The sequence below is a fragment of the Arvicola amphibius genome, chromosome 10, assembly GCF_903992535.2.
Source record: "Arvicola amphibius chromosome 10, mArvAmp1.2, whole genome shotgun sequence".
Classification (NCBI taxonomy): Eukaryota; Metazoa; Chordata; class Mammalia; order Rodentia; family Cricetidae; genus Arvicola; species Arvicola amphibius.
In genome coordinates this window covers 74286286-74313972 of record NC_052056.1, presented here as the reverse complement: position 1 = coordinate 74313972, position 27687 = coordinate 74286286, and the positions used below count along the sequence as shown (strand labels likewise).

General features: G+C 37.7%; 1 pseudogene; it reads right to left on the bottom strand.

Annotated features, from left to right (window-relative positions):
• LOC119824299 overlaps positions 1 to 27066 on the bottom strand; it is a 64640-nt pseudogene extending 37574 nt beyond the window's left edge.
• Positions 27067 to 27687: the final 621 nt, after the last annotated feature.

The window sequence follows — 27687 nt, the reverse complement described above, 5'->3', positions numbered from 1 at the left end:
TGAACACACTGAGCTTGATAGAGGAGAAAGTGGGAAGTACTCTACAACAAATGGGCTCAGGGAACCGTTTCCTATGCATAACCCCAGCTGCACAGACATTAAGGGCAACATTGAATAAATGGGACCTCCTGAAGTTGAGCAGCTTCTGTAAAGCAAAGGACATTGTCACTAAGACACAAAGGCAGCCTACTGACTGGGAAAAGATCTTCACCAACCCTGCAACTGACAAAGGTCTGATCTCTAAAATATATAAGGAACTCAAGAGACTAGACGGTAAAATGCCAATTAACCCAATTAAAAAATGGGGTGCTGAACTGAACAGAGAATTCTCAACAGAAGAATTCCAAATGGCCAAAAGACACTTAAGGTCATACTCAACCTCCCTAGCTATCAGGGAAATGCAAATCAAAACAACTTTGAGATATCATCTTACACCTGTCAGATTGGCTACAATCCAAAACACCAATAATAACCTTTGCTGGAGAGGCTGTGGGGTAAGGGGTACACTCATCCATTGCTGGTGGGAATGCACAGTTGTGCAACCACTTTGGAAAGCAGTGTGGCGGTTTCTCAGGAAATTCAGGATCAACCTACCCCAGGACCCAGCAATTCCACTATTGGAAATCTACCCAAGAGATGCCCAATCATACTACAAAAGCATATGCTCATCTATGTTCATAGCAGCATTATTTGTAATAGCCAGATCCTGGAAACAACCTAGATGCCCTTCAGTGGAAGAATGGATGAAGAAACCGTGGAATATATACATGCTAGAATACTACTCAGCGGTAAAAAACAATGACATCTTGAATTTTGCAGGCAAATGGATGGAAATAGAAAACACTATTCTGAGTGAGGTAACCCAGACCCAAAAAGATGAACATGGGATGTACTCACTCATAATCGGTTTCTAGCCATAATTAAAGGACATCGAGCCTATAAATTTGGGATCCTTGAGAAGATAATAAGAAGGTGAACTCCCAAAAAAGATATAGTAATCCTCCTGGATATTGGAAGTAGACACGATCGCCAGGCAAAATTGGGAACTTGAGGGTTGGGCGAGACTGGGCCAAGGGAAGATGGGGAGAGAAAAGTGTGAAGGGGAGAATGGGGGGGAGCTCGGAGGAATGGGATGCTTGGGATACAGGAAGGGTGGATATGGGACCAGGGAAGCATATATCTTAATTTAAGGAGCCATCTGAGAGTTGTCAAGAGACTTGACCCTAGAGGGGTTTCCAGGTTTCCAGGGAGACTCCCCCAGTTAGTTCCTTGGGCAGCTGAGGAGAGGGAGCCTGAAAAGGCCAGTTCCTATAGCCATACTGATGAATTTCTTGCATATCACAATAGAACCTCCACCTGACGATAGATGAAGAAAATGACAGAGCCCCACATTGGAGCACCGGACTGAGCTCCCAAGGTCCTGAGGAGGAGCAGAAGGAGAGAGAACATGAGAAAGAAAGTCAGGACCGTGAGGGAACCTCCATCTGGTGATAGATGAAGAAAATGACTGAGCCCCACATTGGAGCACTGGACTGAGCTCCCAAGGTCCTGATGAGGAGCAGAAGGAGAGAGAACATGAGAAAGAAAGTCAGGAACGTGAGGGGTGCGTTCACTCACGGAGACGGTGGGACAGAACTAATGGGAGATTACCAACTCCAGTTGGAATGGGACTGATGGATCATGCGACCAAACCCGTCTCTCTGAATGTGGCCAACAGCGGGGGCTGACTGAGAAGCAAAGGACAATGGCGCTGGGCTCTGATTCTTCTGCATGGACGGGCTCTGTGGGAGCCTTCTCAGCTTGGTCGATCACCTTCCTGGACCTGGGGGGAATTGGGAGGACCTTGGTCTTAGCATAGAGTAGGGAACCCTGATGGCTCCTTGGCCTTGAGAGGGAGGGAGGTGAGGCATGGGTGGAGGGGAGGGGAGGGAAGGGGGAGAAGGAGGGGAGGGAAGGGGGAGGAGGAGGTGAGGGAAGGGGGAGGAAGAGGGGAGGGAAGGGGGAGGAGGAGGGGAGGGAAGGGGGAGGAGGAGGGGAGAAGATGGAAATTTTTAAATATAAAAAAATAAACCATGATAAAAAAAAAACAAAAAAAACAAAAAAAAATTAAAAAAAAAGAAAACTCCCTGAGAAAATGACCTGTGTTATTGATCAGTGTCCTCAGAACACCTACAATGTCTTAGCTCTCTAATGTCTACCACTGAAAGGAAAAATATACATTTATAATATATAAAGGTATTGCAGCATTTAGAGATCAATTAGATCTCAGAGGTAAAACAATTTCATCTCTCATGCATTTTACCACAAATATAAAAATAATTAAATATGCTTGTCTAAAAGATTATCTAATGGTTACTACCTTCATTCCTTACATGTTTGTATATTGTTTTTATATTGTTTTTATTTAAAAAATTTTAATACATTCTTTTCTCATTTTACATAGTTATCCCCATTCCTAAGAAGCAAAGGATGATATTGTGCTTAAAAACCAAAATAACTATGTCCAACCATCTTTCTAAATTCAAGAGTTTGCTATATAGTCTCAAGTACTACTGAAGGTGTTGCTCTTATCATCTTCTTCACATAATGTGCATTGAAAATTATATTCATCCTAAAATGTCAACTTTCTCTTACTCAGAAGGTGATCATTAGTAAAGTTGGAACATAGAAGTTGAAACATTTATATGGCAGTCTGGAAACATAGATAACCAGAAATTTGTATCCGGTCTTTTTTTTTATCTCATATCATGAGGATGAAGTTGTTCACTAACAAAAACACTTTGGAATTAATCCAAGACAAAGGACTGTCCCTGACTGGATCTTGAGATGCTAATGTCTTAATTGGGAGCGTAGCATTCAGGGGTTTAATAAATTACACTTTAGGGATTGTGGTAGCAAAGGTTTTAATTTGTTTGGCACAGGTGAACATGATGAGAGTTTTGTTTAATTGCTACCTCATTAATAGGAGTTGCAAACTTTATTTTATCCCCTTGCAACTTGTTAATTGGGGTGTTAATAAATTGGTAGAATTGAAGCAAATTCACTCTATATGGGACCTTAATAAATTGGTGGAATTGTAGTAAATTCACTATCACTGAGTGATATGAACTGTTTATTGTATAAACCAAAGTTCTATGGTTGCTGTGGTAATAACAGAAAAAATGAATTATGAAAAAATAAAATTAACTTTCTGTAAAATATAATAAACAATTATCCACATACTAGTCTCTGCTTGATATTTAGTAATTACTAATTACATAACAAGCAAGTAACATTTAAATTATCCCAAATTCCCCAGATGCAAGCTTGATTTGTCTAGCTGATATTAGTAACATACTATCCAACTGAGGATGATTATTCATATTAGATCTTTGTCTCAAAGAATTTCCTCATCAAAATACATATCCACAAAATAAGATTAATCGAATCACAAATTAATCCAGTCCCAATATTAAGTAAAAAATTTTCCTTTGAAAAAGTCATTTCTCTATAATTTAGTCTGAAACGCATATCGCTAAAAATATTCTGATTCCTATAAATATGCTGAAAGAATGTAATCAACTATTTACTTTATAAGAATCATTACACATTCAGATACAGATCTTTTCATATTCCTTTGGAATAAGAAACATTTCTTAACTTATTTTTTAATAGTCAAAATACACAGAAAAATTTCACAACTTCATTTAAACCACTACAAATTTTGTACTCACTACTGAACCAGTCTCCAACTGAAAGCTCCAAGATAGCTGCAGCTCTCTGTGGTAACCTCTGTCTGATGGAAGTGAAGCTTCTTTGTTGAAGGGTGTGTGGTGATGTGAAAGAGAGACTTCCATCATAGGTTCCAGTATTTTAACATTTCCTCTCCAGTGAGTGGTGCTGTTGTTGAGCCCTTGGTATCTCTACCAGGTTTTCTTATTTGTTTGTTTGTTTTAGGAAAACAAATGAATTTTGTATCCAATTATAGGGTTAGCACAAAAAGACTTTTGTCTTTCTTTGTGTTGTTTCTACTTTCTGCCTTCCTGTTTATACAATCTAATTAAGCAAGCTAGTTCCTTGTCAAAGGTCACTGGATACTTTTAATGTTGGCCAGTTCTTGTTGAAATGTAACATTCCCACTCTCAGATATTTGTGAAAAAAAGAAAAAAATATATAGAGCTTTAAAAATCCCAAGGAACACAAAAGTATACTTAGGACTTGCAGGAGACAAAACTATAGAATATGCAAGATATTCATCAGTGTGGCTATGGGACAAGGCCAGTTCAGGCACCCTCTCCTCTGCTGCCCAAGGAACAAGCTGGAGACATCTCCTTGTACCTGGGAACCCCTCTAGAGTCAAGTCTCTTGCCAACCCTAAAATGTCTCCCTTAATTAAGATATCTACTTCCCTGATCCCATATCCACCCTTCCTCCATCCCACCCATCCCATTCCCCCAGGGATGGAAATGGAGACAGAGACCCTAATTGGAGCACTGGACTGAGCTCCCGAGGTCCAAATGAGAAGCAGAAGGAGGGAGAACATGACCAAGGAAGTCAGGAACGTGAGGGGTGCGTCCACCCACTGAGATGGTGGGACTGATCTAATGGGAGATCATCAAGGCCAGCTGGACTGGGACTGATGGAGCATATGATCAAACCAGACTTTCTGAATGTGGCTGTCAATGCGGGCTGACTGAGAAGCCAAGGACAATGGCACGGGGTTTTGATTCTACTGCACGGACTGGCTTTGTGGGAACCTGGTTTGATTGGATGCTCACCTTCCTAGACCTGGATGGAGGGGGGAGGACCTTGGACTTCCACGGGGCAGGGAACCCTGACTGCTCTTAGGACTGGAGAGGGAGGGGGAGGCGGAGGGAAATGAGAGGTGGGGAGGAGGTAGAAATTTTTAATAAATAAATTTTTAAAAAACTATAGAATAATAATAAAATGTGGGTAAATAATATTTAATTTGTTACATTGTATTACAAATGTAATTTGAATTAAAATCTGTTTTTAATAAGTTGAGAACTTTATGTTGCTATGTCTCATTACATTATAAACATGGAGACAATTCAGTAAGTAGGAGAAATTAAAAAGTTTGGAACATATAAATATGCTGATATAGATTTCGTACAAGGCTAAAGAAAAAAGCTTTTAGAATAGAAAAACTTAAGAGTGTAAATTAATTCTGTCCTAGGGTAAAGGCTGTTTCTAAAGTAAAAAATAAAAGATAAGGAAAAAACTGTGGGTTGACATATACATATATACATATATATTTTATGTTAATATATATTACATAATATATACATTATATATTAACATATTCTATATATAATAAAATAATAGCATTAGTATAACTAAGTGGGGAATAATACTAAAATTCAGAAGATCAAAATTTACAACATTGGGCTATGGACCTCAGATCTTTTGTTTCCAACAGTGAAAGCCTCTTAATTTGATCTATTTAGTAACATTAACAAAGGGAAACTTTTTATTTAAAATTATAAGATAAAATTGTATTGTTACAGAATTTTGTATTTAACCTTAATTTAGAATAAATAGATAATATACTTTTATAAATAATAATGTTATTAAAATATCCATTTTAATGACTAATTTGTTATATCTGTACATTGCAAATGCATTAAAATTTTAGGTTTTAGTATGATATATTTTGGTTCCTATTGACTTGGTCAGTTGAATAGGCTAAGACCCTCAAGTCAACACAGTCCCAAACTCAAGGCAGGCTAAAGTGGAAAAATAAAATAAGAGACTAATGACCTCACAGGATTATTCTTTTGATGTGGTTACTATTCAACATTCAGCTGAGAAACACTTGCTAAGAACATGCCCCCACTTTCCTGAGAAATGAAGGCTATTTATTTCCTAAACTGGATATCTAGTGTATAGTCACCATCCTTCTGAAAGGAGATCAAAGAGCATAAGATAAAGCTAAAGTTTGAGGGCAAACTTTGAGTTCTCTGATAGACATTGGAATTAATTATTTGAGGATAAAATGGTTGCTTACCAAACCTGATTTGATAAGGTACATACATGAAAGTTTTACATATCCTGGTAATTATAAATGTTGTCTTATTCTGGATCTATCAAGGCAAAAGCACTGCCACTAGGAACTCCTGTGTAGTGAGGAACTGTTGGGCCACTTCCCTCCTCCCAGCTCCTGGCCGCCAGGCTCCTGCACGGTTAACTTAAAACCCGAAATAACAACACACAAATTGTATTCTTTTAAATATTGCCTGGCCCATTATTTTCAGCCTCTTACTCACATCTTGACTAACCCATATCTAATAATCTGTGTAGCACCACAATCGGTGTCTTACCGGGAAAGATTCAACACATCTGACCTGGTGGCTGGCTTCATCGCATCTCTCCCTGAGGAGAGGCGTGGCGGTCTGTCTAACTTAGGAGAGGAGTGGCATCTGACTGAGCCATCTACCTCACTTCCTTCTTCCTGTTCTGTCTACTCCACCCACCTATGTTCTAACCTATTAGGCCAAGCAGTTTTCTTTATTAATTAGCCAATGAAATCAACAGATTGATAGAAGACCCGCCTCCATCATTTCCCCTTTTTCTGTTTAAACAAAAAAGAAGGTTTTAACTTTAACATAGCAGAATTACATATAACAAAACAGTTATCAAGCCAGAATTAATTACAATATTTATATCTACTTTATCTTTTATCATAACTAAGGAAAACTATAACTATCTATCTATTCTTCAACTCCATCAAAGACCCCAGAAGGACACAATATTACCTAAGTAAATAAGAAATATGCAATTTCCAAACTCTAGAAATGATAGAGACATCTCGCTGCCTGGACAGTCATCCAAAGTTCTTTTGTATTGTTGGGGCATCTATCTTCGGCCTATAGGCCCACAGTATCCAGCAGACTTTCCCATGAAGCAGGAAATTTCAAAGACAGTTCAGTCACTATCTGCTGTGTCCTGCAGAATGTCTCACAGACTCTTTCATGAATCAGGAACCCAGAGAGATCATCTCACCTATAGGCAAGTTCAGCAGTCCTCTCTCTGAGGGTTCTCTGTGTCCAGTTTATGCAATAGTCCAGGCAAGAGCAGTTTCTTGCCCAAATGGCTATCAAACTCCATAAGTAGCTTCTTCGATGCCCATCTTCCTCTTGAAGTAGCTGGTGCTGCCAGGAGCAGATGTGTCTCATTGTCATGAAAAGCCCTAAGTTATTAAAACATTTAAGTGGAATATTCTGTCGTCTTTGAAATATATTAGGAATGCCTATCTAACTGAAATATATCTCTATATATCTAGAAAATCTAACTAACATGACTATAAGCTTTACTATTATCGATGATTATCCATTAACAACCTATATTTCTTAATTATACATTACATTTTTAAAATGAACTACACAATCACAATACCTTAATCAAGATCAGAAATACATATACATATAACAAAATAGACCTTAAATTTCTATCAATAAGGCAAAATTTATACCAATGTAGATTATTCATATCTATATCATCTCCCCTTTAAATGTAAAAGAACACTTATAAACAATATTTGGGAATATGGGTGCAGTTATTTCTCTCCAAACTGCTTCATGCTGAATGGGGACGCTGTTAATCAGATTTTTCATGGTGTAACCTGTGTGCCAGGTTCATCTCAGTCATCAGTTGGGTGAAGTAATTTTCTTAAAGTGTTCACAACAACCTTTCAGGAGGGCGTGGTCTATCATACCATATTGGGATAGAAACAATCCACAAGGTCTCATTTTCTATAAAAACAAAAGAAGAATCTCTTTTCCAAAGTATCATATCCTTAGATCCAAATTTTGAAGTCAAGGTATTTTCAAAATGTCTATCTTGGATTAGTTCAGCAGCATTTACAAACAAATATCTTTTAGCAGCTGTTGCTTCTTCCTCAGCATTCAAACAATTCAAAGAGAGCATAATAGTATACAGTATCAAGATTCTCTGTGTATTTTCCATCTTATACGACTTTATTTTAACCTCTATTTCGTTTATTTTTACTTTTATTTAGACCATGCTATCCTTGAACTCACAAAGATCCACTGTCTTAGCCTGGGATTAAAGGTGTGTGCTACAACACGTTGAACTCACAGAGATCTGTCTGTCTCTGCCTCCCAGGCATTGGGATTAAAGGTGTATACTACCACACCCAACTCCTTTCTTTCTTCCTTTTTTACCATAAGAACTTTAATCTTTAGCCTGCATATATTTTTAATACACTTTAAATCATTTAGAGGTTTTCTTCAACTTTGAATCTTTCTTTACTGTATCTCTCTCTTTTTCTGACCACATGAGCCTTTAAATTACTGAGCAAGATGGGTAGGATTCAAGCCGTGGCTTTGCCAGCTAGATCCATGCCATTCCTTAGCTTTCCAGCCTCATGGCAGAGGTACTTGCTAGAGCCATTTTTATTACCACAACTCTGTGGCATTTCAAGGTCCCTGCCAGCAAAAAAGCTGCAACAGTGTTAAACAACAATCAAAAGCTCCATAGTCAGGACCGCCTGCTTCAAAGAGTCAGAGTTTGCCCTGGCAGGATGGCTCAGAAAGCCGGCATTTTAAAACAGCACAACTTTTTTCCTGCTACAGCTGAAAACCGAAAAGCACATGTTCAGACCCAAGAAATTGCTGCTACCAAGAAGCCATGTTTTACTCTATTCTTTCCCAAGCTTTCTCAAGCTTTCTGTGGATTCAGTTATCCATGTGGGCGCCATTCTGTAGTGAGGAGCTGTTGGGCCACTTCCCTCCTCCGCCAGGCTCCTGCACGGTTAACTTAAAACCCGAAATAACAACACACAAATTGTATTCTTTTAAATATTGCCTGGCCCATTATTTTCAGCCTCTTACTCACATCTTGACTAACCCATATCTAATAATCTGTGTAGCACCACAATCGGTGTCTTACAGGGAAAGATTCAACACATCTGACCTGGTGGCTGGCTTCATCGCATCTCTCCCTGAGGAGAGGCGTGGCGGTCTGTCTAACTTAGGAGAGGAGTGGCATCTGACTGAGCCATCTACCTCACTTCCTTCTTCCTGTTCTGTCTACTCCACCCACCTATGTTCTAACCTATTAGGCCAAGCAGTTTTCTTTATTAATTAGCCAATGAAATCAACAGATTGATAGAAGACCCGCCTCCATCACTCCTGCACAAAAGATGTGCTTCACTCTGACTCCAAGTCTTTAAACTATCAGAAGAAAAATTTATATGTACCCCATTTACTGCATTTTGTCTTTGAATGCTCACAGCTCTATTTTGAGAGAAAATGGACTCCTCAGTAGCAACTAAAATGAATGAATTAAATGTGAGTAGAAATTCTGAAGCATCTAGAAGCTATGCAAACTCCTAGTAGAATGGCACTCTCAGGTTGTTTGAGCTGCCAGAAGGAGGTGCTGAATCCACTGGAAGTTACAATTTGGCAGAAACTCAGGGCAATACATTTTTTAATCTCAAAACAAAATTATATTCATTGGCATGTTTAACTTGTCTATGGCTAAGAACCACTATTTTGATTATAACATGGAAAAGTTTTCTGTTTGGGGGTTTACTTAATCTGGATAACTAGAAAAGAAATAAGAAAGAAACAACATACATTTTAGCCCATTTAGTAGGAAAAATTGTTAAAAGTTACACGATCATAATTGTTCTTGTACAAATGCTTTACTTATATTAAGCCAACAATTACAAGACCAGGCTATCCAAATCCATGCATCCAAAACAACAATGAAACATGCAGTTTGTCAATATAACCAACAATGAGTGTGTTGGTTTACATGAGATGTCCCCATAAGTTTCTGGCATTTGAACACTTGGTCCCTATTTGGAAACCCTGTTTTGGAAGGGGAAAGAGGTGTGGTCTTGTTGGAGGAAGACCTTTTGTACTATAAATGCCGATGTAAAGCACACTCCCTCTCTCTTCTTGCTGCTTGATTTGGTTGCCTTTTTCCCATTTAAGCAGAGAATTGTGATCTGTGAGTCTACCCCTAAATAAATAACTCTTTATTGTACTCAATTTTGAGCCAGTGTGGGATTTTTTTTTTAGCGTCCCTCTTCCTCTGGCACCCCACATGGATGACAACTTCACACCTACTAGGTGGACTGATCCAAAAGGCCCAAACATTCCATGGCCCAGAAGGTCTCCCACCCTGCCTACCTGAGTTCCTTTCACCTACGCCACCGGCACAGTGGAAATTTTCCAAGCTCGTGCACATTTTACCTCCCCACTGCCATGTCTCCTGCAGTGCGGTGACTTGAACAGTTTCCAGTTTGTGCTCCCTGCTCATGATTTCTGGGCTCCCTGCTTCATGTACAGAGTTGATTTGACCAGCACCAAAGCAGAAGATGATCCATGCCACCACCAGTTGGGCCACAGCTGCTACTCTGCCACTGTGACACTTGCTGGACGATAAAGGTTATTACACCGAAAACAATTTACTGAATCTCATAACACAGGAAACTATTTGATTAATTCCTACATCAAAAGAACTTGAAGTTATATAATTGCAGAAAACATTAGCTCGCAAAATTTTAATAACCTTTTTATTAATACTATGGATTATATTCTATAAGGCTTATATGGTTATTGTTATACAACCATTTATTGGATATTGGGACTCAGTTTTTTCTTCATAATATATCCCTAAGAAAATGGTTTGATAACAGAGCCAAGAATGAGGCACTTTTAGAAATGATACAGTCTTTACAGATTAATAATGAACAGCTAGCTAACAGGATTAATACCATCAAAAATCAAGTTACCTGAAAAATTAATACTATTGGAAAGGATAAAAGTAATTTGACTGACAAAATTCAAACCATATCAAAGGGTGCTGAGAAATTATCTGAAAGAATTTATACTGTTGAATTTAAGAATCAAAATCTGTCAAAAAGTTAAGATAGGTTAGCAGATAGAGTATCTCTCCAGGAAGGCAATCTGCATGCTATCCAAATAATGTCCAAGGATAAGATGTTACCTTCAAATGAAAAACTTCAGACCTTGGAATCACATGTGCAAAATGAGGACCAGAGGCTAGGTGCCTCAATGAAATCACTATAAATATATACAGGCCAGGAGATTCAGGATTTACAAAAGACAGTAGTAAAAAAATTGAAACAATTGAGGAAATTATTGAAGTTGATGATCAGGGAAAGAATTTATAAGGACAGAATCTAACATCACCAGTACCTGTCAGAGGTGACTTACCCAGGGTTTGGGCTCCCTACCCTGTAATCTACTCTGGCAAAACATCAAGTTCTACAGGCCCAAAAGGATCCAAAGAAGGTAGATAGATGCATATAAAAATGAATAATCTAAGAGATTATTATCTTTTAGTAGTATCTTATGGCTTGCAATCAGCAATTTTTAGGGAGATGGTAAAGGCATGGGCTTCTAGAAATAAGGCCACTGCACATGACTGGCTTCAATTAGTTTCAATTAGTTTCAGCAGTACTGTATGTATTCCAACTGCAGTGGAAATGTTATTTGCAAGAAGAGGCAAAAAATTATAACAACAGGGTAAAATGAAAGAAATTGAGACTTCCTGAAGATCAAATTTTTAGTGTGGGCACTTATGTTGACCCACAGCCTCAAGCACTTTATAATGAACAAATCTTGTCCCTATTCCACAAAACAGCCTTAAATGCTTAGGACAGGATTCAAGAACTAGGAAATCAAATTGAATCATATACCAGGATTTAACATGGCCACAGATAAACCTTTAGTTTTTACTAAGATTGAGTAAGGCTGTACAAATAGGAGTAACAGACCCAGGTACTAGATGAGTACTTATTGAATCTCTGGCTTTTGAAAATGCCCACTTAGAATGCAAAAAGATACTTGGGCCTTTAAAGGTTACATCAGTACCAATGGAAGAATGGATACTGCATACAATGAACATTGAGATATTTGACTATAATATTGAACCTTGGGTAGGAGAAGCAATTTCCAAAGGAATCGGGAGACATCAAAATGTCAAATGCTTTAGTTGTGGTAAAAATATGACATCTGAGAAGATATTATAGAAAAGAAATTTCTAGAAATAATGTCTCCTCTGTGAATGGCAAAAATAAGAGGTATTAACCTTCTGGATTATGTAGAAGGTGTGTCAGAGGTCATATTGGACAAATGAATGCAAATCAATAAAAGACAGACAAGGCAACCCAATACCATTGGGAAAACCCTTGGGAGGCCTCTCGGAAGGCCCCCAAGTCAAAAGTGATCCAGTCATTCCCAGTCACTGTGGAGAACATGTCCCACCAGGAAAATTTAAAAATCCTGAGCCTTCTGAAAAATAAAAAAATGTCACTGCTCTGAATTATGAAATAAATATGGTGGATTAATCATCAAAAATTCCACTAGAAAATAGGAAATGATCAAAGACCAAAGCTAAGAGTGAGTATAAATAGCATTGTAATTGTGAGTTTGATAGACACGGGTATGGGGATAAGTATCATTACTCCAGAATCTTGGCATTCAAATTGGTCTCTTCAAGAGGTAGATGTTCAATTCCTAGGAAGTGGAACCCTATTTCAAGTGAAACAAAGCACAAGAAGGGTTGAATGAAAAGGGTAAGAAGTACAGAGAGGAAGGCTGAGACTGTATGTGGCTAATATTGCAGTGAATTAATGGTGTAATGACCTGCTGAAGCAATAGAGTACTAAGATTAGCATTCCTGCAGTCCCAGTAACTCATATTTCTGGGAATGATATTACAAGGTACTATACACAAGGGTCACCAGCCATTCAGGTTGTACAAGAACACAAAGCAACTAGCAAACCTTTAGAGGTATCAATGGCCCTATCTTTAAAATGTTTAACTGAACAATCAATATGGATTAAATATTGTCCCTTAACAGACGACAAACTGGTCCAAATTTCTGGTATAGGAGCAAGTAGATGTTCACTATTATGAAGAATCAAGCCCTTGGAATTCTCTGATATTTGTTGTTAAAAAAATCTGTTCCACTGTGGAAGTCCTGTAGAGTGGGGTGTCCTACCATGTGGCTGTTATCTTACCTCTTAAGTCCCCTCAGTATTAGAGCAAACTGTATTTCAGAGTTCCTCTGAGGTTACAGAAGGATAGGTGGGTTTGGAGGTAAGTTGGAGTGAATAGTTTGTAGGGGCCACTGGCTGGGTTTGGGTTTTGGAGGAGCCTACCCACAGGAAACTCTCTGCTGGCTGGCTAGAAAACCCTAGGTAGTTGGGGTAGGGACCTGTGGTTTTGTCACAATGTTGAGATCATAGACAATGGGATGTCCCACTGCATGACTGATCATTTACCTCTTAAGTCCCCTCAGTATTGGAGCTGTGTTTCACAATTCCATGAATGTGGCAGGTCAATAGGTGAGTTTGTGGGCAGGGTGTGGCAAGTAACATGGAGGGCCAATTTATGGGTTTGGGTTTCAGAGGAGCCTACATGCAGGAAACTCTCCTGCTGGCTGTCTAGAAAAGTCAAGGGAGTTGGGGAGGGCCCGGGAGTTTTGTCCCATTGTGAAGGTCCTACAGAGTGGTGAGTCATGCCACATTGCTGTTCACTCACCTCTTAAGTCCCCATAATATTAGAGCAAGCTGTGTTTTAGAGTTCCACCAAGGTTTCAGGACAGGCAGGTTTGGGTGTGTGTGGGGCTAATATTTTATAAGGGCCATTGGCCCTAGTGGATTGAAGACCTCAATATAGATCTGGTCATACCAAACCTGATAGAAGAGAAAGTGGGAAGTAGTCTTCAGTACATGAGCACAGGAGACCACTTCCTAAATATAACACTAGTAGCACAGACACTGAGAGCAAAAATAAATAAATGGGACCTACTGAAACTTGGAAAAGTTTGTAAAACAAACAACACAGACAATAAGACAAAAATCAACCCCACATCAGACAAAGGACTGATCTCCAAAATATATAAATAACTCAAGAAACTAGACAGCAAATTTCTAAATAACCCAGTTAAAATGGGGTACAGAACTAAACAGAGAATTCTCAAAAGATGAATATCAAATAGTCAAAAGATACTTTAGGAAATGTTTAACATCTAGTAATCAGGGAATTGCAAATCAAAACAAGTCTGAGATATCAACTTATACCTGTCAGAATGGCTAAGATCAAAAACACCAATGATAGCTTATGCTCAAAAGGATGGGGAGTAAGGGGAACACTCATCCATTGCTGTTGGGAATACAAACTTGTACAACAACTTTGAAAATTAGTATTTCAGCTTTTCAGAAAATTGGGAATCTACCTACCTCAGTATCTAGCAATACCACTCTTAGGCATATACCCCCAAAATGCTCAATCATACTACAAGGGTATTTGTTCAACTATGTTCATAGCAGCGTTATTTGTAATAGCCAGGACCTCAAAATAATCCAGATGCTTCTCAACTGAAGAACCAATAAAAATGTGGTTCATTTGCATATAAGAGTACTATTCAGTGATAAAAAACAATGACATAATTGAATTTTGCATGCAAATGGATGGAATTAGAAAAAAACTATCCCGAATAAGGTAACCCAGACCCCAAAAGATGAATGTGATATGCACTTACTCATAAGTGGATACTAACTATAAACAAAGGGCATTGAGCCTATAGTTCATGATCCTAGAGAAGCTAAGTAATATAAGGTAAACCCAAAGACAAATTTATATATATATATATATATATATATATATATATATATATATATATATATATTGATCCACCTGGAAATTGGAAATAGACAAGATTGCCTGACAAAATTGATAGCACAGGCATGTGGGGAGAACAGAGGATGGAAAGGGAAGAAGAGGGAAGAAGGAGAGGGTGTGGAGAACTTAAGGGAATGGGATAGTCAAGATGGAGGAATGACAGAGATGAGAGCAAGGAAAGAGATATCTTGAGATATCTTGATTGAAGGAGCCATTATAAGGTTAGCAGAAATGTGGCTCTAGAAAAATTCCCAGGAATCCACAAGGCTGCCTCCAGCTAAGACCCTAAGCAACAGAGGAGAGGGGGTCCAATCTTGATTTGTCCTGAGTCAGATTGATGAATATTGTAATATCACCATAGAACCCTCATCCAGAAACTGATGGAAAGAGAGGTGGAGATCCACATCTGAGCACTGGACTGAGCTGCCAAAGTCTAGTTGAAGAGTGGGAAGAATGAGAATATGAACAAAGAGATCAAGACAATGATGGGTTCACCCACTGAAACAGTCTACCTGAGCTCATGAGATTTCACCAACTCGAACCAGACTGGGAAAGAACAAACATAGGACCAAACTATTCCTTCTGAATGGGGTTGACAGTTACAAGCTGGGGCAGACTGAGGGTTCACTGCCAGTGGCACCAGGATTCATGTCTACTGCATGTACTAGTTTTTTGGGAACCTATTTTATTTGGATGCATACCTTGCTCAGCCTAGATACAGTAGAGGGAGACTTGGACCTTCCACAAAGCAATGTGCCTTACCCTCTCTGAGGCTTGGAGGGATAAGAGGGGATACTTTCTGTGTGGTAGTCAGCTGTGTTTCACAATTCCACTGAGGTTGCAAGGAGATAACAAGTTGATATTTCTTAACAAAAACATCTTACCTTGGGGCACCAACTTTTTGACCTCCTATCAACTTCTAGACATAGTATGCTACTAGAAAAGAAATCAAATGGCACCATTTTGTCTGACTTAAGCATGGTGTGGGATGAGATCAAAGGAATCTTTAGCTCTCTATGTTGACTAGAATGTACAGTTTTTTGGAGACCAACTTGTTAAAATAGTGCCTTCTAATTTTCAAACTTAGTAGTATCTTTCTGTGGTGTTTTTACCAAGTTAGAAAAAGAAGCTATCTGGAAGACAAGATAAGGAGTCAAACAAAGGTTTTAGAGGTCTCTTGCATTATTGACCTTCACCTTAGTTGGGGCAGAAAGGTATTTAAGCTGTTTCAGTCAATGCTATTTTGTATCTTGGCCTACTTTGGACTCACCCATTCCTCTTTTCCATAGAGATTTCTTACATTCTAAGTAGTTATTTCTCATCCCAGTCCTTCAAAATTTCAACCAATCCACCTACTTTTATGAAACTTTCTTACACTCTCATGTTTCACATAAAAGACATGTCTTAAATTCCAGGCTGAAGGCAAAGGAATGTATTGCTTTTCCCCAAAGTATGTGTTACCTCTGGTCTGTGCATAGACTTGCTTGATCACCACATGTTTCTCTTGGCCATTTCCACATTACCAGGAAACTTTCCATCCTAAGATTATTACTTCAAAAAACAGCTATCATATCCTAGTGGGGAACCTGTCTCCCAAGAAAGGGAATCTGAATGTTCTCTCAGATGGATTTGTGATTCCAGATACAAATTTTTAGAAACCAACAAATTAATCATGGTGCTTCATAAAGGATAACACATGAAAGTAACTCAGGAATACCAGTCGTTTGTCAAGAGTTTGAACCAGAACCCAAACCAGACTAGCAACAAAACTTGATGATATAGATTTCTTCTTTTATCCATTACACAGGTGTTGACTGCACCTCTTCCAAATGGAGGGAGCTCAGCTTCACAATCTGATGCCATTGGCTAACCAGCATAAAGGGAAAGGGTGTTGACCGAGATTCCTGTCCCACTCAGTCCCACAGCCATTCAGGCACAAAGAAGCACATAGAGGCTTACATTAATTATAAATGGGTTGGCTTATTATCTCCAGCCTTCTTATCAATTCTTACATCCCACATTAACCCATAATTCTCGTCTGTGTTAGCCACTTGGCTTGGTACCTTTTATCGGTGAGGCATTCTCATCTTGCTTCCTCTATGTCTAGGTTACAACTGCAGACTGACCCTTTCCTTTTCCCAGAATTCTTCTGTTCTTGTTGCCCCACCAATACTTCCTACTTGGCTACTGGCCAATCACCATTTTATTAAAACAATACAAGAACATTGTCCTACAGCAATTTCCCTCTTTTTGTTTTTCCAAAAGAACTCTCAATCTAATGTTTTTTGTTTAGTTGTTTTTTTCCAGACCTTTACCATAACAGCTTGTAACCAACACTCTAAATGAAGACAAATATCCATAATCTATTTTTTGGTAATGTGGGCATAGTATTCTAAAGTATTTCCTGCTGACTGAGGGTGCTGATAAACTTATGGGGACCAAAAGAAGATTTAGAATTAGGGTCAAGTCCTGACTGGAGTATTCTGAGGCTTGGTCATCTTAGCCAGCAGTCTTGAAACTTTTGGGATATAGTACTCAGAGGAAACTCCAACTGAGGTCCTCTAAAATGCTGAATCATTTGGACCATCCATTCCTATCAGAGATTCTTCAGGGAACATCCTTGATGAAAACTGATTTTTCTTAACCCAGAGTGAATCCACATCCTCTCAGTTACTGTAGAAACAATAACAAAACCTTTTCTCCAAAGTAACATATATTTTGACTTAAATTTTGAAGTTAAAGCATTTTCAAAATATATATGGTATATTGATCTGGCAGCATTTGTAATCAAATGACTTTTAGCAGCTGTTGTTTCTTCCTCAGCCATCAAGCCATTTAAAGACAGCACAATAACATACAGTATTCAGACTCTCTGTGTAGTTTTCATCTTTACATGACTTTCTTTTAAACACTATTTCTTTTATTTTTATTTTTAATTTTCGTTTATTTGAGACTAGGTTTCTATGTGTATCTTTGGTTGTTCTAGCACTCTGTAGACCAGGTTGTCCTTGAACTCACAGAGTTCTGACTGCCTCTGCCTCCCAAGTGTTGTGATTAAAGGCACATGCCACCATACCCAACTACTCTATTTTTTTATTTTTTATTTTAAGGCTTTATCCATTTTTTCTTTCCTAAGACTACATATAATTTTTAAACACACTGTAAACCGTTTAGAGTTTTTTTATCTGGATCTATCCTTACTGTATCTCTCTCTCTCTCTCTCTCTCTCTCTCGTCACTTGAATCGTTAGTTTGCTAAGTGATATGGCTAAGATTAAAGCTGTGGCTTTGTTGGCTAAATCCACTCCATTCTTTAGCTTTCTGAGAGACTAGCCTCATGACAAAGGTTATGTCCAGAGCCTTGTTTATTGCTACAACTCTATAGAGTTTCAAAATCCCTGCCACCACAAAGAAGCATGCTATCTGCTATTCATCAACACCATTTAAGTGTTTGATGGTGGGGCTTCTTTAAAAAGGTACAAGATTTTTGCAGCTAAAGCTGAATCAGGAAGCCACTCTTAAATGAGATGTGCTTGTCTCTAGCAAACGAAGCCCTTCTGAGAAAAAGCTCTTACCAAGAAGCTATGCTTAACTCTGTTTTTGTGTCTAAAATTCCTTCCCAAATTCTCTCAGATTTTAAGTGGATTTAGTTTTCCAGGTTGGCAGCATTTGTTGGGTGCCATTTTTTGGCTGAGGTTTCTGTCCCACACAGTCCCACAGACATTTGGTCCCAAAGAAGCACACAGAGACTTAAATTAATTATAAACTTCTTGACCGATTAGTAAGGATGTTCAGAAACTAAGAGTTCTTGTTAAGCTAACTACAACAGATTCTTTTTATAAAAAAAGTTTCTCACACCGGGAGATCTATATGTCTCATCTCAGCTACATAAATTACCAGGTATCCCTGTTTCAGTGCTGAGGAGTTTCATCCAGACAGACAGGAACAGTTTCTCCTCCTGCACTGAGGAGATCCACCCAGAGAGTCAGTCACAGCAGACTGGACCAAGACACCAAGACTCTCCTGGCTCCATTTGAAGGAAGAGATGGGCAGGTACCAATGCAAGAATTCCTCCAACAACCTAAAAGGCAACATGACATCACCAGAAACCAGGCATCATGAAACAAGAATTGAACACCCTACTCCAGAAGTAATAGAAGAAATCGAATTTAAATGGAAGATTATGAAAATATTAGAAGACTTTAAAAAGAAGGTAAAAATTGCCATAAAGAAATAGAGATGACAAACAAAAATGTTGAGGAAATAGATAAATTCTCTCAAAGATACCCAAGAAAAACAAGAAAAAGCAATCAAACAGGCTAAGGAAACAGTCAAACATTGGAAAATGAAATGGAGGTAATGAAGAAAACACAAACCGAGGGAAGGCTGGATATGGAAAATCTGGGTAAATGAACAGGAACTGCAGAGACAAGTATTACCAACAGAATACAAGAGATAGAAGAAAGAATCTCAGACAGTGAAGATACTACAGAGGAAATAAACTCACTGATTAAAGAACAAAATGAATCCAACAAATTCTTAACACAAATCATCCAGGAAATCTGGGACACTGTGAAAAGACCAAACCTAAGAATAATAGGAGTAGAAGAAGGAGAAGGAGAAGAATTACAACTCAAAGGCCCAGAAAATATATTCAACAAAATTATAGAAGAAAACTTCCCCAACCTAAAGAAGGATATTCCTATAAAGGTACAAGAAGCATACAGAACAGCAAATAGACTGGATCAAAAAAGCATCCCCACACCATATAATAATCAAAACAAAAAACATACAGAATAAAGAACAAATATTAAGAGCTGCAAGGGGAAAGGTCAAGTAACATATAAAGGGAAACCTATCAGAATCACACCTGACTTCTCAATGGAAACCATGAAAGCCAGAAGGTCTTGGATAGATGTACTGCAGACACTAAGAGACCATGGATGCAAGCCCAGACTACTATATCCAGAAAAGCTTGCATTCACCATCGATGGAGAAAACAAGATATTCCAGGACAAAAACAGATTTAAGCAATACATTGCCACAAACCCAGCTTTAAAGAAAATATTAGAAAGAAAATCACAAACCAAGGAAACCAACAACACCCATAATAACACAAGAATCTGACAATGCTCCACCAGCACAACTCTAAAAAGGGAAACACTCAAACTCTACCACCAGAAAAAATAACCAGAGTTAACAACCACTGGTCTTTGATATCAATAAACTCAAGTGTCCTATAAAAAGGCACAGATTAAGAGAATAGATATGAAATCAGGACCCAACATTCTGCTTTTTACAAGAAACACACCTCAAACTTAAAGATAGACACTACCTCAGAGTAAAAGGTTGGGAAAAGGTTTTCTAATCAAATGGACCAAAGAAACAAGTGGGTGTGGCAATACTAATATCGAACAAAATTGATTTCAAACTAAAATCAATCAGAAGAGATAGAGATGGACACTTTATACTCATAACAGGAACAATTCATCAAGAGGAAGTCTCTATCCTGAATATCTATGCCCCTAATATAAAAGTACCCACTTATGTAAAAGAAACATTACTAGAATTCAAAGCATACATCAAACCACACACTCTAATAGTAAGAGATTTCAATACTCCACTCTCACCAATGGATAGGTCAACCAGAGAGAAACTTAGCAGAGAAATAAGAGAATATCAGATGTAATGAACCAAATGGACTTAACAGACATCTATAGAACATTCTACCCAAATAGAAAAGAATATACCTTCTTCTCAACATCACATGGAACCTTTTCAAAAATTGATCACATTATTGGTAACAAAGCAAACATCCATAGATACAAAGAAATTGTAGTAACCACCTGTGTACTATTGGGTCACCGTGGAATAAAGCTAGAATTCAACAATGATTCTAACCCCAGAAATCCTACAAACTCATGGAAACTGAACAGTCAACTTCTGAATCACCCCTGGGTCAAGAAAGAAATAAAGAAAGAAATTAAAGTTTTCCTTGAATTCAATGAAAACAAAGACACATCATACCCAAACCTATGGGACACCATGAAAGCAGTGCTAAGAGGAAACTTCATAGCATTAAGTGCCCACATAAGGAAAATGGAGAAAGCACACATTAGAGACTTAACAGGAAACATAAAAGTTCTAGATAAAAAAAGAAGTAGATTCACCCAGGAGGAGTACAAGTCTGGAAATAATAAAACTGAGGGAAAAAAATCAACAAAATAGAAACACAGAAAACAATCCGAAGAATCAATGAAACAAAAATCTGGTTCCTGGAGAAAATGAGCAAGATTGACAAACCCCTATTCAAATTAATCAAACGGCAGAGAGAGAACAAGCAAATTAATAAGATCAGAAATGAAAAGGGGGACATAACAACAGACGCTGAGGAAATACAGAGAATCATTAGATCTTACTACAAAAGCCTGTATGCCACAAAATTGGAAAATGTGAAAGAAATGAATACTTTTTTAGATAAGTACAATATACCAAAATTAAATCAAGACCAGGTGAACAGTTTAAATAGACCTGTAAGTTGCAAGGAATTAGAAGCTGTCATGAGAAACCTCCCCACCAAAAAAAAGCCCTGGACCAGATGGTTTCAATGCAGAATTCTACCAGAACTTCCAACGGGAGCTAATACTTGTACTCCTTAATGTGTTTCACAAAATAGAAACAGAAGAGTCATTGCCAAACTCTTTTTATGAAGCTACAGTCACCCTGATACCAAAACCAAACAAAGACTTAGCCAAGAAAGAGAATTAGAGACCAATCTCACTCATGAACATCGATGCAAAAATTCTCAATAAAATACTGGCAAACCGAATCCAAGAACACATCCAAGAAATCATGTATTATGATGAAGTAGGCTTCATCCCAAAGAGGCAGGGCTGGTTCAACATATGAAAATCTATCAATGTAATCCATCATATAAATAAACCAAAGGGAAAAAACCATATGATCATTTCATTAGATGCTGAAAAAGCATTTGACAAAATTCAACATCCCTTTATGAAAAAGTCTTGGAGAGATTAGGGATACAGGTTCATTCCTAAATATAATAAAGGCAATATACAGCAAGCCGACAGCTAACATTAAATTAAATGAAGAGAAACTCAAAACTATCCCACTAAAATCAGGAACAAGACAAGGTTGTCCACTCTCTCCATACCTCTTCAATATAGTGCTTGAAGTTCTACCAATAGCAATAAGACAGCAAAAGGGGATCAAGGGGATTCGAATTGGAAGGGAAGAAGTCAAACTTTCATTATTTGCAGATGACATGATAGTGTTAATAACCGACCCCAAAAACTCTACCAAAGAGCTCCTACAGCTGATAAACACCTTTAGCAATGTGACAGGATACAAGATGAACTCCAAAAAATCAGTTGCTCTCCTATACCCAAAGGATAAAGAAGCAGAGAGAGAAATCAGAGAAACATCACCTTTCATGATAGCCACAAATAGTATTAAGTATCTTTGGGTAACTCTAACAAAGGGAGTGAAAGATCTATTTGACAAGAACTTTAAGTCTTTGAAGAAAGAAATTGAAGAGGATACCAGAAAATGGAAGGATCTCCCTTGCTCTTGGATTGGGAGGATCAATATAGGAAAAATTGCAATTCTACAAATAGCAATATATAGATCTTTAGATTCAATGCAATCCCCATCAAAATCCCAACAAAATTCTTCACAGACCTTGAGAGAACAGTAATCAACTTTATATAGAAAAAAAACCCAGGATACCCAAAACAATCCTATACAATAAAAGTACTTCTGGAGGCATTACCATCCCTGTCTTCAAACTCTATTACAGAGCTACAGTAATGAAAACAGCTTGGTATTGGCACAAAAACAGGAATGTTGACCAATGGAATCAAATCAAAGATGCAGGTATTAATCCACAAACCTATGAACACCTGATTTTCAACAAAGAAGCTAAAAGTATACAATGGAAGAAAGAAAACATCTTTAAAAAATGGTGCTGGCATAACTGGATGCCAACCTGTAGAAGAATGAAAGTAGATCCATTTATATTACCATGCCAAAACTCAAGTCCAAATGGATTAAAGACTGTAGACGGAGCTGTGGGAAGGCCTGCTTTTCATCCTGCCTGGCTCCAGCATGGCTAGCTTTATACCCAAAATAACAACACACAAATTGTATTCTTTTAAACACTGCCTGGTCCATTAGTTTCAGCCTCTTATTAGCTAATTCTCACATCTTGCTTTAACCCATATTTAGTAATGTGTGTAGCACCACAAGGTGGTGGCTTACCAGGAAAGATTCAGCATGTATGACCTGGAAACTGGCTCTATGGCGTCTTTCTCAAAGAGGAGAGGCATGGCGACTGCCTCACTTCCCTTCTTCCCAGCATTCTGTTCTGTCTACTCCACCTATATAAATCCTGCCCTATCAAAAAGCCAAGGCTTTTTTATTTATTAAAAAAATTTATTATTGGTTTCTTTATTAACCAATGAGAGTCTTCCATCAAAAGACCTCAATATTAATCTGACCACACTGAATCTGATAGAAGAGAATGTGGAAGTAGTCTACAACACATAGGCACAGGATACCACTTCCTATGTAGAACCCCAGTAGCACAGACAATAAGAGCAACAATGAATAAATGGGACCTCCTGAAACTGAGAAATTTCTGTAAAGCAAAGGACACTATCATTAAGACAAAAAGGCAACCTACTGACTGGGAGACAATCTTCACCAACCCCACATCAGACAAAGGTCAGATCTCTAAAATACATAAAGAACTCAAGAAACTAGACTTTAATATGCTAATTAACCCAATTAAAAAATGGGGCGCTGAACTGAACAGAGAATTCTCAACAGAAGAAGTTCAAATGGCCAAAAGACACTTAAGGTCATGCTCAACCTCCTTAGCGATTAGGGAAATGCAAATCAAAACAACTCTAAGATACCATCTTACACCTCTCACAATGGCTAAAATCAAAAACACCAATGATACCCTATGCTGGAGAGGATGTGGAGTAAGGGGAACACTCATCCATTGTTTGTTTTTCAAGATGGTTTCTCTGTGTAACTACCTCTTTAGACCAGGCTGGCCTAGAAACTCACAGAGATCTACCTTCCTCTGCCTCATGAGTGCTGGGACTAACTGTGGGTACTATCACTGTCCTGCATACCTAGAAAATTTTAAAAGTAGAATTAGGTTTTATTTTTAAATGGAGGAAACTTTTCCAATGTTAGTGCCACTATTGATGGCTTTCAAATGAGGGGATAAACCACTTAGATGGGATTGACATAATAGCAATTGTAATTCCTATCAGATTGTTAATTCATATTTTAAACTAGAAAAAGTGGTTGGATAATTGTGCCAAATATGAAAATTTGACTGATAAGATACAAGTTTTAGAAAGACATACTAAAGAAAGAAAAATATTCAGACACAGACAGAGGAATTTAGAGAAGAAATGAATGCATCATTGCATTATGAAATTGAAGAGGAGCAGCCCAAGTTTGTTAGGAAACCAACTTTAGTTTGTCCAGCTACCATGCAAAAACAATCAGCAAATGATAGGCATCCCAAGGCTATGCAGAGGTTGACTTAAATCCTATAGAAGTTTAAGATTTGAAGAGACTTAAAGAAATAATTATTTCATATGGTATACATTGACCCTAAGTGAAGCAGTTATTAAATTCATGGGCAACTCAAACAGAATTATGCCACAAGACTGGAAAAATTTAGCTACAGTGATATTGGAAGCTTATTCTCAGTTAACAATGAAAAACATGGTAGAAAAAGAAAGGTATAGTTATAGAAAAACAAGGGAGGGTTAGAGATATGGAAATTCCACAAGATCAGCTTCTCAGTGAAGGCCAGTGTGCTGATTTTAAGAACATACCTTGGAGCTATACCTTATAGCAGCTTTGAATGCTTGGGGGAGGGTTGAAGAATTAGGACTGAGTCATTTATTAAAATTGTACAAGGCCCAAAAGATACCTTCACTAATTTTTTTACAAAGCCTTTAGCTTTGATTTCAGCTGTAAGTAGAATGATATTAGATCCAGAAGTTAAACAAATATTAATCAAATCTTTGGCTTTTGAAAATGCTAATTCAGAATATAAAAGAATGATTTAGGTCTTTAAAGGCACGATCAGATCCAATAGACGAAAGGATTAGAAATGTAGGTAATATTGTATCTCATACTTATGATGGTACTGTGATAGAAAAAGTAATTCCTAGAAAGTTTAAGAAAAATCAAAATGTCAGGTGTTTAAATTGAAGTAAGAAAGTAATTTGAAAAGGAATTGCAGGTAAGATGTTCCCCAAAACAATGTTTTTTTCTAGAGATAATCCAAATAGAAAGCCCCAACCTTCCAGAGTATGCAGGTATGGCAAAGGTTGGCATTAGACTAATGAATGCAGATCAACAAAGGACAGGTGAAGGGGTAACTACTGCCTCTCTCTTTTTCCCTCTTTCTTCCCCCATCTTTCTCTGCCTCTCTCTCTTCTCCCCCTTCTCCCTCTCCTTCCTTTTCCCTTCCCTTTCCCCTCTAGAACCCACTAAATAAACTCTATAATCAAACTTTCTCTACATGGCTTATCTCTCTGTCTCTCACCCTCTTCAGTCTCCCACCACCAAGAGGACCCACTGATGCCTTGGGTGGCCTGCTGCCACTGCTTCTCGTGAGATTGCCCTTGGGTCACTCACATGTCTTTATAAATATAACAACTAGAACAGTGGATACAGGAGGAGCTAGATGTTCAACATATTGAAGAATCAACCAGCCTTTAGAATTCTCCTATATTTGTCATTAAAAAGAAATTTGGAAATTGGGAATGATAACAGATTTAAGAGTCATAAATAAGGTGACTCATACAATGGGATCTTTACAGCCTGAAATTCTCTTCCCTTTTCCCCTACCTAAAGGGTAACCTATTATAGCAGTTGATTTAAATTCTATTTTTTACTAGACCTTCAAAGATAAGGATAGAGAAAAATTTGCCTTCACAGTATGTGTTTATAATAACTCCCAGTCTGTTAAAAGACATTAGTGGAAAATTTTTCCACAGGGGATGTTAAACAGTGCCACCTTGTGCCAATATTTTCTATAACAGCCATTAGAAATAAAGTTTCCTCAGTTGATAATTTACCATTATATGGATGATATCCTACTAAATTTTATTTATCTGAAGGGATCCAAAAATTCTACAAGAAAGCTTGAAGCAATGATCAACAATTTTAGCCATGAGACAAGATAATCAACTTGCTATATTCATTAGTTCTTCTACATACTAAGGACAAACATTCAGATAAAGAGATTATAGACATGTTCTTTCATAATAACATGGAAAATATAAATTTCTTAAAACAAATTGAAACAAGGAGGTAAAGACCTCTTTACTTAAAGCATTAAGTAAAGTTACAGAAAGATACAAAAATAGGGAAAGATAACTGATGCTCATGGCCTGGGAGAATTAATACCATGAAAAGACCATTTTACCAAAAGGTATACAGTGGTGGTAATTAGTATTAAAAAATAAAATGGGTGTACTTTTGTAGATTTAGATCTAGGTTCTGTTTTCACCTGATCTGTATGTCTGTTTTTGTGCCAGTAACTTTTTGTGTTTATTATTACCATAAAAGGAATATTTTGACAAACTTCTATAAGTGAACAAAGATCAAAATTAAAAATATGAATATATGATGTTGTCATTGAAGGTCTAGTAGCCACAAGTACAGATGTAACAATAATTTATCTAGAATCCTGGCATCTAAATTGGTCTCTTCGGGATGCAAATGTTTAGCTTTTGGGGATTGGAAATTTATTTCAGGTAAAACAGGGCAGATAATGGGTCAAATGTACAGTGCCAGGAGAACAGAGAGGAAAATTAAAGCCATATGGGGCTAATATAACAATGAATTTGTGGGTGTTATGATTTGTTAGAGCAGTGGACTACTTAGATTAACATTTTTTCATCTTAGAAACTAACCATAAATTAATGTATGTTTCATAGAAACATACATTACAATGTATTACAAAGAACAGTCACTGACCCTTCAGGTTGCAAAAGAACAGGGCAAAACAGTTTTTGATCTTTTAAAGTCACCAACAACCCTACCTTTAAAATGGTTGATAGACAAACATGTATGGCTTGTGTAATGGCCTTTAACAACAGAGAAACTGAGGCTTTCAAACAACTCATACAGAGGACAACCTGAGTGACTTCCAGGAGCAGGCAAGCAAGGCCCAAGCAACTGCCAGGAGTATCGGGAAGGCCCAAGTGACCTCCAGGAGCTGTAGGAAGGCCCGTGTGAACTCCAGGAGTGCCAAGTGACTGGAACCGTGGCTCCAACTCCACCTCAAGAGTGACCATCTGAGCCTTTGGAACCATTGACATGGGGAGGAGTGATCACTGCAGAAACAGCCTCAATTACACCAGTTGAAGAAAAGATGGGTAGACAATGTAAGAATACACTCAACAACACAAAAGGCAATACAGTATCAATAAAAATAAAGGTTCTACAACAGCAAGACTTAAAAACCCCAACACAGATGGAGGAGAAAAAACTTTAAAAATAACTTTAGGAAAATATTTAAGGCCCTTAAAGAGGAAAAGAAAAAGTCCCTCAAAGAAGTAGAGAAAAAGACAAACAAAAAAATTGGAAGAAATCAACAAAACCCTTAAAAAAATGAAGAAAAAATAATCAAACAGGTAAAATAAATGATTCAAGACTTGAAAACAGAAATACAGGCAATAAAGAAAACACAAACTGAGGGAATTCTGGAAATGGAAAATATGGGTAAATAACCAAAAACCACAATTCAAACATAAACAATAGAAAACAAAAGATTGAAGAGATAATCTCAGGAATTGGAGATACAATAGAGGAACTAGAAACATCAGTCAACGAAAATGTAAAATCTAATAAAAGTTTAACATAAAATATCCAGGAAATCTGGGACACCATGCAAAAACCAAACCTTGGAATAATAGAGATCGAAAAAAGAGAAG